The sequence below is a fragment of the Notothenia coriiceps genome, unplaced genomic scaffold, assembly GCF_000735185.1.
Source record: "Notothenia coriiceps isolate Sejong01 unplaced genomic scaffold, NC01 NC01_scaffold00037246, whole genome shotgun sequence".
Taxonomy (NCBI): Eukaryota; Metazoa; Chordata; class Actinopteri; order Perciformes; family Nototheniidae; genus Notothenia; species Notothenia coriiceps.
The window spans coordinates 23020656-23032366 of NW_011369947.1; the positions used below are offsets into that span (position 1 = coordinate 23020656).

General features: G+C 41.5%; 1 protein-coding gene across 1 annotated transcript in view; it reads left to right on the forward strand.

Annotated features, from left to right (window-relative positions):
• The window catches only part of otofa (otoferlin a), a 934066-nt gene that overhangs the window by 28609 nt on the left and 893746 nt on the right, over positions 1-11711 (forward strand). The window lies entirely within an intron of this gene.

An 11711-nucleotide genomic window follows, 5' to 3' on the forward strand; every position in this document is an offset into this window, starting at 1 on the left:
CTAAATAAGTTACATGGACAACTCAAACAGCTTATGTCAACAGAGTAACCCTAATCCACTGAATGCTCTGTTTCAAACGCACATTTCATTTGGCTGGAAAGTTTGAAAAGAGCTCTTTACTAAAGCACTGCAAGGAAATCTTCATCTAAAGCAAGTTTTAGTCTTTTATTGAGTCTGCACAGTCCTGTTATTTTAAACAGGAACACATAAGGGTTGTCTGTGACTGGATAGATATCTAGGTTGACTTATTTATCAGTTTTTTAATCGACACGTTTTGGGGAAATAAGTCATACAGCATGAAAAAGCATATAATGATGACTAATTGTCTTAAGAAATCTTTGTATAGTACCGAAATTACGATTGATTGACAAAGAGGTGGCAGCGGCAGAAAGTTTGCTAAAGGTCCTTAATGATCAACATACCATTAGTATTTATGACTTGGCTGAACAAGTCATTACCTTCACTGTTTGCATTAAAACGTTTTTCAAGAATGATCTAGAGGTGAATGTCAGAAACAAATGACTTCACTCGAAAAAAAAGAAAATCAATATTTGTTTCCAGAAAAAGTCAATTATTTCACACTAAAAAGTAGAAGCGCAGTTTTTTTTTTAACGAGTCTTCTCTGTCAGAGGGAATGATCACAACTGAATGTGTCTGAGTGTGGTGAGATAATCTTCAGGCTGGATTCAGATCAAACAGTGACGTGACTCTCTGGTGAATTAGCAGCACGAGCCATTCTTCAGGGGGTTGTAGGCACGTTTTGAAAAAGTGAAAACCAAGCACAAAGGTGGTCAACTGAAGCATCGTCAGCCTTCATGTTTCATTTTTCCTATCCTCACTCTCCTCTGTCCCTGTTTCCTTCAATTTCTCTCCACGTCTTTCCTCCTGCCTTCTCTACTCCTCAGACGGACTCCCCAGAGGTGGAGGATAATCCCAGTTCGGAGTGCCGAGTCTTTCATGTCCTGGGAAGAGTGCTGCCAACTCTCTTTCCTCGCTGCAGATACCTATATCGGCTTCATGGGCTCTTGCTTTCTCTCATTTATTCTATTCTGCCCTCCCTTCCCTTTTACTTATTGCGCTTGACCAATGTTTATTTTCTCCTTCATTGTGGAGCCCATCAGTTCTGGTGGGGATGTGACAAACACTGCTAGCTTGTGTTTAGACATTGCGAACACAACACAAACACCTGGGAGTCGATTTATCTCTCGCACTGACTGCTGCTCCGGTCTTTTGTATGCTCTGGGTGTTCCTGAAGAGCCTCGAGAGGAGGGCTGCTTCAGAGGACTGCTGATCTCCAAAAAAACATAGCTACACTGTGGCAGACACGTTTTTTCAAAAGAGGTTTATGTTTTGAAGCAAAGCAACTTGGCCAACTTCTTCACTGCAATTATTTCTCAATCGATCTTGACCCACGACCCGACTTCTAGGTCTGAGCAAATACATAGGATTCTTACTTTCAACTTAGTTGGATACAAGTAAGGATAGACCTTCTTGAAACCCAACACACTACAGCAGAATACAACATAAATCACACTTCTACTCAACAAGCTGGGTTATTCCATTGCCTATACATAAAATAATGCAGATTCCAAACTTATTTTACAACTTTGTTTTTTCCAAGTGTATGCTAAAGTCATTATCTGATGAATGAGCTTTCAATGTACTGGAGGCTAAATCAAAGAAACCAACCCATCATCAGAAGCACATCAGAGAATGTAATGGATTCCAGTGGTAAAGACACTGGATAAAGTAATGAGATTCCAGATACTATCCTTTGTTAGCTTGCTGCCAATGTAAAGACAACTGTTTAAAGAGATGTTTGGATGCAACTGTAACAGAAGAACACTATTGAAAGACTACTTGTCCTATATAATATAAAGCAAGTTTTACATACAAACACAGGCAAAGCTTTCACACTTTTAAAAATGCAACAAAATGAGTCATTTTTCCAGACTCTCACCACTGAACAATGATCCCTTAGTCCTATCAAAAGGTTGCTTTACCACAAGTTACTATTTTTCCAATGATGCAATGACATAACACACATTTGCTGTGACATTTGTGCTGGGAAAGTCATTTTCTGGACGCTTCGTTCCCCTGCGATAAAATCCATATTTCACTCTGCCTGTGCCTCTCGTGGCTTGGATGCCCTGGAATTGCGTGTTGGGATTGGCTTCACGACAGAGGGCAAATAAAGTGGGTGTTATGATTGGCATGGACAGCCATGCTTGCGAGAAACAGGTGTTGCTCATTGGCTTGTGCAGATGTGCCCATAGTTGGAGAGGCTCGCGATTGGTGGAGGAAAGACACCACCGTTCTGGGGAGGAAGCTGCCGATGCCGGGCATGTTTGTGGGCACGGGATGGCCAAGGCTGAGGGAGGGGGCGTGTGAAGGGGGGGAGAAGGGCGCTGCAGAGAACAGACCACCTGGATCACGGGCCTCAAAGGCTGGCCTGACAGAGTCAATCTGAACAACAGTGAACAGAAGACAGCCAGTCTGCTGACTTCCCCTCTCTTGCATTTTCACTGGAAGCGTTCCAACAAACACACGCTGTCCAGCAGAACTTTCAAAAGGAGCTTCAGCTCGGGTTTTTCCACCGAGTTAAGGGGGATTTTGTTTTCTAACTCTACCCAGTGAAAAGAGAAAGCAGTTGAGAAGCCAACAAAATACCAAAAATAGACAAAAATTGTAATCAAGTCAAATGGTAAGTATAAGGATGCATTCAAGAAACACACATAACTCTTGGAGAAAACAGGGTTGCATGAAGCCATTTATTGTTTGTTTTGTTGGCAACGCAAATGTTTAGCATTTTTTTATACATCCTTAAATCTGGGATGGTTGACCAAAAGACCAGAAGACTTCCAAAGAAGATTTACAATCTTAAGTGAAAAGAAAACTATCATTAATCTAGGATTTTCTAGAAATTAAAGAAAAGGTTTGCTGCACTACAGTTCAAAAACCAAAGCCTTACTGTAAAAAATTAAATGGAATTGCAAACAGTGTAACTCCTATTGCACTTTTAGTTATCTTTACCTGAGCACTTAATATACTAATTTACAAAGCAATAAGACTTGATCAAAAACTTGAAGGCCAATCCAAAGTTTGCGTTTCCAAAAGCGCATTAAAAAGGCTTGAAGGATTTTGAAAGAGTTCCCAGTGTATTGATGCCATTTATGGTCCACGTGGGCTGTCATACATAAATCAACCCTTAGCTTCTGCCCCCCAACCCACACCCTCGCCTTTCTGCTGAGCCTTTACATTACGTAGCGAGGATGACCTGGCCTGACCCCTCCACACTTGGCCTCCGCCAAGTCAATGCAAGGGCGTCAGACGTGGTGCAACAGGAGTTATTTCCAAGTCCTTTTTCCCTCACATCCCTATTTTGTTTTGACATAACTTATTTTTCCTGCCCTCGTGACCCTGCATCCTCCTCTATGAGCTCATTCGGCCGTGACTAACAGGGGTCCTGGAGGTAGAGAGGGTGTGGGATTCCTCCTCTTTCCCTTATGGCCTTCATGGGTACTGTGAGAAGGGGGGTAGGAACAAGAGAAAACATCCAAACATCAACAATGGAGAAGCTTAGACGGCAAACTAATGGGAGGAGGCTACTGGCAGATAACTCCAATGCTCAGCTCCTCATTACCACACACATGCTGAAGTGTTTTATTTGGACTCATCCCTGTTTGATAGGCTGAGCCTGGGATTCCTGGCTGCCTATCTCTCTGTACAGCTGAGAGGAAGCCTCGCCATGGGGGGAGTCAGAGCAGGACGTTGAGGAGGACAAGACCCCCGCAGCCACACGTTGCCTCTGGAGATAAGCGGTGAATCTTTGGCAAACACACACACCGATATGCCTACCACAGAGATGTGATTAACATGCCAATTAGACCAGGAAGCAGCGGGCCCTCAAGGCCTCCCTTTGCTTCCCCCCCCCCTCTGAAGTCATAAATAGAATAAACCATGCAGATATTTTGCCATGCACAAAAGCACATTGCGCACAGGCATGAATGCATAAACATACAGATACCATGAAATGATCAACCGATTCTTTATTACCATACACTCTTCCATCCACCCACGCACAACATACATTTTTAGACGTAAATAATAAACATGGTTTGACACTTGTTTGCTCCCTGTGACAACATATAAGGAACATATAGCGATAGAGCATGCTAAGCAACAGTGCTGATTAAAAAACAATGTGTTGAATGGCTTCCAATAACCAGCTTAACGTTTTGTTAATCTTATGTTTTGACTCCAAGAGGCCAAGTTGATACAAATAATAATAATAAATAAATAATAAAGTTTGTATCCAACCAGATGAAGTCAGAAGCTGGACACCAGTAAATGTGTAGAGGCTTCTCATTATAAATGACTTAAATAATCAATAAATTACCAAAATAAAAACTGTTTAATAGCAGTTTCAACATTTTCACAACTGAATCTGTTTAGGTATTATCTATTGAAATAACATATTTTAATAGAAGTTCATGTATTGAAGGATAGGAATTTGCCAGAGGCCCACAAATATAACTTATTATCTGCAATTATTTTTAAATTGATCCTGACATGCAATACAACTCGAAGTGCTGATCAAATATATACATTTTTACTTAAAGCCTAATCCGTTAAAAAGTCATGATTGACCTGCTTTAAATCAGACCACAGCAGATTACATTAGAAATACACTCATAATTAACCAGCTGGGTTAGTCAAATGCCTATACAGAAATATATATATATATATATTCTGGAGATGCATTCTTCCTCTTTCATGTAAAGAAGACAACAAACAAGGATAACACCCCAACACCTCTGTTTCTGGGGACATTCTATATTCTGCTATATTTTCATATTTTCTAGCATTTTAAAGATTAACTGATTGAAATATCAAATATCCTCACTGATTATACAACAATTGAAGATTCCGTTCCACTATGGAATATCTTACAGAGTGACATGATGCTGAGATGAACCAATGTGAGCTCTGAAAGCAGCCGCTCGGTCCTGACGCTGACTGATAGCCGGCTGTGGATCCTGAGGGGCATCGGGAGTTTAATCACCCATAACCGCAATTACAGACGTACACGTCAGACTCATAAAGCACTGAAACAAGATGAGCGCCTCCCTCCTCGCCTCCCCTCGGCGCACATCAGCCAAATTCCACTAAAGCTTCGAGGAGGAGCGAGGGAGCTGAGGGCATAAACCAGAGAGGAAGAGAACGAGAGAGACATCACTACCAAGTGCACTGCATTACAGCGAGAATTGCGGCGCATTAATTAGTGCTTTTAATACACTTATGAGCCATCAAACAAGTCGTTATGCACTCGCTGTGTAGCAGCGTTGTTGTCAAAGTGAAGAGGTGTTTCCACTGAAGATATTTACAGATCTAAAAGAGCCTTGAAATGCAAGATTCAAAGGACTATTGCACAAAAAGAAAACATTAACATATCAAATAAGTGAACCCACGTACACATGCTCGAACGTAAAGGGTGCGCGTGGAAGTGCGCGCGAGCCCACACTCTTAATGATCACATAAAAGCTCCTAGTACACCGTAAGACAGGCCTTAGGATGGATTAAGATGCAAGCCTTTATCAGTGGGTTCCCACAATCCCCTGTAGAATATATCAGCTCTCTGTCTTTCTCTTTTGCTCCACTCTCTCTTTCCATTTCCACTATACCTCAGGGATAACGCTGGGAGAAAAAAAGAAGAATGATGGAGGATGGTAGAATAAGAAGCACAAACATAGTTGAACAAGTATGCTAATGGGAAGGCAACGAGCAGGAGGTCAACTCCTTTCCGACTCAGCTGCTTGACGGCGAAGCAGCAAACACGATTGGAAGTCGTCCTTGTGCTCATAATAAGTCAGATGCAAAGACTGCATTATGGAGGGTGAGATTAGTAAGTGGGTGAACGGGGTAGGCTGCCAGAGGTCAAGTGGCTGACATCTGCGGAGGGTTGACAGAATAGTGAAGGAGGCATCACATGATGTAAGAGATGATCTATTCTATGTTGGCTGTGCGGCGGTGTTAGCAGCAGATGCAGTTAGCCATCAGATTCTAAACTGCCACACAATTGCTGGGTGCCCTCGTTTGAAAACTAAACCATATTTGTGCGTCAATGGGACAGTTGAGTTTGCATTTACTAGTTCCAACAACAAGCTTATAATTGTGGCAAAAACATCTGATAACTTGACTGATGCAATTGCCAAATGATCCGTGATACAGGGGGATGATCATTTTTGTTTTCATTATAGAATATATTAAAATGATCATGCTGTTACTTTGTACAAAGAAAGCATTGATACATACATCTGTAGAATACAGTTTGTATGATTGGACATCTTTGCAGCACCACAATATTTGATACAGAATGATTTTTCACATATTTTGCCTGAACCCAATAATGCGCTTACACTATTCGTAAATGTAACTAGTCTATTGCATTTTTGATAAAATGACTACCATTCCATTGCAATGTAAAGATTGTTATATTTTACTATATTTTGTATTATTTCTAATATTTTTCTAGTTCTCTACCTGTGTTTTTTTACTTTTATGTATGCACCACGACACCAAGTCAAATTCCTCGTATGTGTAAGCCTACCTGGTAATAAACCTGTTTCTGATTCTGATAAAATCGTAATTATCTTACGATTAAAATGTAACATAGCAAATCTTCACATTTACTAGATGGAACCAGAAGATGTAAAATCACAACCCAACGCTATACATTGTTTAATCACCTGTAAGCAATGGGATGAGAGAGCTGATGCTTTTACCATTCACAGTATCAGATTAACAAACCTTGCAAAAAAATCAGGATCTCACACATACGAGTCCAGTGTACAACCAATAGAGGGCCAATGTACACCTTTCCTCCATGATGTTTAAGAGACAAGCTTCAGAGACAACCTTTGAACTCCTGAATTGACGGGGGGGAGCAGCGGGTCACAAGATCACCAGAGCAGTTGATTCATGAGACGGTGGCTGCACAACGCCGCCTCTGTCTCCTCAAACACGGCCCCCTTCCATAAATAAGCCCTCCGGCAGGGGCGATGAAACTATATGGACGTGAACATCACAGGAAAACATCCCTTGTTCCCTCGTCATCCCCACTCACACAGACCTGAGTGTTTTTCTCTCGGCTATCGTCAGCAAAACGTTTCTCCCCCCCCCACCTGGCATGATGGGTTGCGATTGACTCTTCAGCTGCACAATGATGCGGGATAAAGAGGTTGAGCTGCCCCCCCCGTGTGAAAGGTCAACGTCTCTTTTTGGAGCAGGCGAGCGCACACTGTGTAAACAAGACAGGCAGGGGGATCAATCACGTAGACCATATTTATTGGCTTAGTTGGCCCTAGAAGTACATCCGCTGGAAACATGATTCGGGACTAATCGAGGGAGAGAAAGAGGAATAGAAGCTGAAAGGGAGGGAAAGAAAACAGACACAGGGAGAAAAAGTCAAACCGTGAAAGGGGAAGGAAGAGATAGGGAGGATCGGGAGGAAAGCATGTTTCTGTTTCTATCACAATATCAATTAATCCTGGAGTGGAAATGCGAGAAATGTATCACATTCGCAAGATTTTGGAAAACAAAAGCCCTGATTACAAACCGGAAAATCAAACAACTACGTTTCTTTGAACACTTTGTCTGAATACGATTCTTGTCGTGTATGATTTCCAGGTTTGTGCGTTCACGTTGACTGCGAGTGTTTCTAATGTTCCCTCATTTCTTAGGCATGACTTCCCCTCTACTTCCCAGCAGCGCACAAACAGGAAGGCAGGCCCCCTTTGTCTTCCTGATTTGTTGCACCGAGGGATTTGTAATATAGAACATGGAAGTCAACATTCAGAGGAACTACAAACTTGTCACACTGTCTTGTCCTGTACAAAGGTACGGGTTTGATCCTGGATAACGTAACACATGTATATCTTTTAAGTTTGCATGATGTGAGCAGCAGTAAACAAAAGGTAGATCTGTCAAACACATTTTATTTAAAATGACTAAATTAAATGGATAGTGTTTTACTCCAATAGCTTGGATAAAAGGGGTGAACCACAATACCAATATTAGCAAAAATCCATGATTCTCGATACCATCTCAATAAAATACCACAGCAAAAAAAAGAAAAATACTCAATTCAAACAGTTCATTATCACGTAACGATAACATGATTATAAAACTTTTGGCACGTGTATTTGTTGATAGAATACATTTATGCCTGAGCGCACCATAGTGCAACTCTATGTAACTTCACTCCATCGGTTGTTAACTGTTAATAGCTAAAAGCTAATGCCAAATAGCTTACAACTGTCAACACAGATTTCCTTTTAGCAATGTATCATTAATTGGGGGGGAGGTAATGTGTGTCAGCAGTGAATTAACTGCATCCCACACACAAATTCTTGGTCCATGGCACTAATGAACGCCATTAGTTTCTATGCGGAAAGTACTATACGTTCTGTTTTTTGATAAATCCTTACAACATAGTAAAGATCCTGTGAGCATGAACTATAAGACTAACAGTTAGCAAGATGTGCGCAACACACATTGGCATCCCATTAATCAATGAGACCAGACAGATCTCATCCACACATTCCTCCTCCTGTAACAGAGTGAAAGGAAAGAAGCTGCTTGCATCACTCAGGCTGATGTAGTAGAGGATGAAATATCTTGAAGGATTTATGAGAGTCAGCATATGCCTCGTCTAGTGAAGAGAAAACATGAGATGTTGTTTACAGTCACTTTCATGTCGACCCTTTGCCCTCATCCTAACACATCTTCGAAGAATCTTTTGACAAATGTTCGAAATAAGTTTTCCTTCTTGCTACAACAGTTTGGAATTTTGCCTGTTTGTTCTGCTAAATCGGTTTCGCCAGTAATCCGGACCCTGCTCTGCCTCCCCTGCATGCTCTTGTATGTGCATTTTTCCTGGAACATTTCAATATTTGATATGGCACCGGCAGTAAAAACTCCCTTGCTGTTTTGTTAATGTCATCCAGACTTGAAAATCCATTGGACACTGTTCGTTCCTTGGCGTACTGAGAAGTTTCAGGCACTGCTTTCATATCAGTCAATTCTGTCAAAATGTATCCCAGAACAACTTTGAGGGTAGACAGTCGTGTAGATGTTATACGGTCCTGCTTGTCCTGTTATTTTACTGACACAGCATCTGTCCTGACATCTGTCAAACTCTGTGTTTGGATGTTTGATAGCCAATGGGAGCGTGTGTCAGATCTGTCAGCCATGTTATTGTTCTGAGTGATGTCTAACACCGTTTTGATGTAGCTGACTTTGTTCTTTTGGGAACAAGGGGACCACGACCAACATCTAGAGAGCCATCATGGGAGGATTTATGAGTAGAATTTCATTTTCAGACTCGTAAATACATGTTCATATTTTAAATGTTTTTTTACTTTTATTTCAAAGGCATGTCACGGGATTGAGGAGATCAAACCGGGAGATATCAATGGTGTCCACTCCATCATCATGTCAAACATTTTGTACATCACTCAGTCATCATTCTCTTATTTATTACACAAGTTGAAATGTCACATTTACAACTACTCAAATGTAATACCAATTAAATTATTTGAAAAATCAGTAATGAGTATGATCTCCTTTGTGTATCATTAGGCGTGTTCACACCGCAGTACTTTTCCCACTTTAGTTCCGATATAGTTCCGAAATGTCGCGTTCACACCAAAAAGAGCCGGAACTAAAATTAGTTCATCAGAACCTTTTTACCCCCTTTTCTGTCCCTGCTAGAGAGCAGGTACTTTCGTGGGATAAAAAGGTTCCTATGTCTGATTGGCTGGGCGGAATGCAAACCACGCCCCGTAAAACTCCGAAAAAGTTTTGCGAAGCCCCCATTTTATTATCCTCGCATTGCATTATTAGCATTAACATTAGCCCAGCGCAAAAACGCAGAGAGACTAACTTATGGCAACACAAAAGAAAACATGGGAGCGGTGGAGATGAGGAGGTGTCTGCGTTCTGGCGATTTACTCGGAAGGCTTCAACTCCGGGGACTTCCGGCCGGGGACTTCGGGTGGCAGTATACGCCGTGAAGTTTGCGGTCTGCCAGTAAACCCAAAGCAGAAGAAGAAGAAGTGGCGTATACTGCCACCCGAAGTCCCCGGCCGGAAGTCCCCGGAGTTGAAGCNCCCCCTCCCCCCAACTGAAGGATGATTAAAATACAAGAGAGTTTTCCAAATTTTCTAAAAACAACCATCATCACATTATTGCTTTCGACTAACCACGCTATGTGATTTTTAGTATTATAAATATTAGTTTAGTTTTTCAGTGTATCCTGTGGCCTTCTACTTTAACTTAAGTAAAACAAAGAATACCCCCTCCTTTCTATCCCCAGGCCGAGTCCTCGACCCAGCCCCCGGTAGGAAATCAACAAAATATATTTACATTTAATTATTGTATTTTATACCTGTTTTCTTTTCTTTTTTTAAATTCGTATTCTGTTGGCTGTTTAATGCACTTTGAATTCCCTAATTATGTGATATATAGTCCCTGTGGCCTTCTACTTTTACTTAAAGTTCTCTTATCATGCAAAATGCACTTTAATACATAAATATGTGTCCCCGGTGTGTCAGGGAACTCACAAAGTGTCAGAAAATAAAACCCTCTCTCTTTTCCTCCGTTCCCAAATCTCTAAAAACGGGGGTAAAACGGAGCTGATCCAGAGTTACGTCCAATATGACGTAATATCGGAAATGTGGACCCATGGCCCAATCAGAAACGTTGCTATCAGAAACAATGCCCGTCGTGTTTTGGACGTAATATTGTCTTTACATTAGCATTGCTAACACTCAGAGCTAACCTGTACTGGGAGAAAATGTGTAAAAAAGCAGGAAAGAAAAAAAGGAACTCACCTTGTACCTTTTCTGTCCCCAGGCCAAGTCCCCGACCCAGCCCCGGCCTCGGGCCCAGCCCTGGGAGAGGAGACTCCACGCCTCCCTTCCTCCACCTGAGAGACCTGCAGCTCAGCTCCGACTCCCTGCCCGGCCTGGACTGGACGTCTGGAGGAGGAACAGGAGGAGCAGCGTACAGCCCACACCACCACCACCACAAGGTGAAAGGAGGTCCTGCTTAATCATAGTATATTTTACATGTTGTCCTTTTATCCCACGATAACGGCCAAACCAACACTGAATGTATTCCTTTAAAGGTCCCCTATTATTCTGTTTTTCATCAATATATTATAGGTCTCAGATATATACAAAACATGTCTCTGAAGTGTTTAGCTCCAAACACCAAACAGATCATTGCAGCATTACCCATAATCCCCTCTGTTTCAGCCCTGTTTCAAAAGTGCTGATTCTCTGTCTGTTAGTTTAGATGAAAATACGGAGCCACTCGAAAATCGTTATGACATCATGAAGTGGACAAAATCTGATCAGCTCATTTTCATACAGGTTTTTATATAAATGGATCAGGAGAAAAAGTGAGAGAATCTTAGGGTAGGAAGAATTGGAAGCAGACAAAGCTTAACAGGAGGTCTCTTCCATTTTTAAGCGGTCAAAGACAACTTTCAAAATGTACATACGTCTATAAAGTTGGTCTCGATCTCAGGGTTTCATTTCATCAATTTTGAAGTTTATTTCTTAGATACTGTAGTGTAGAGTTTCAACTTTAATAAAGTTTGGAAGTTACACTAAGTGATACAGTTATCCAATAAGATTCAGCCA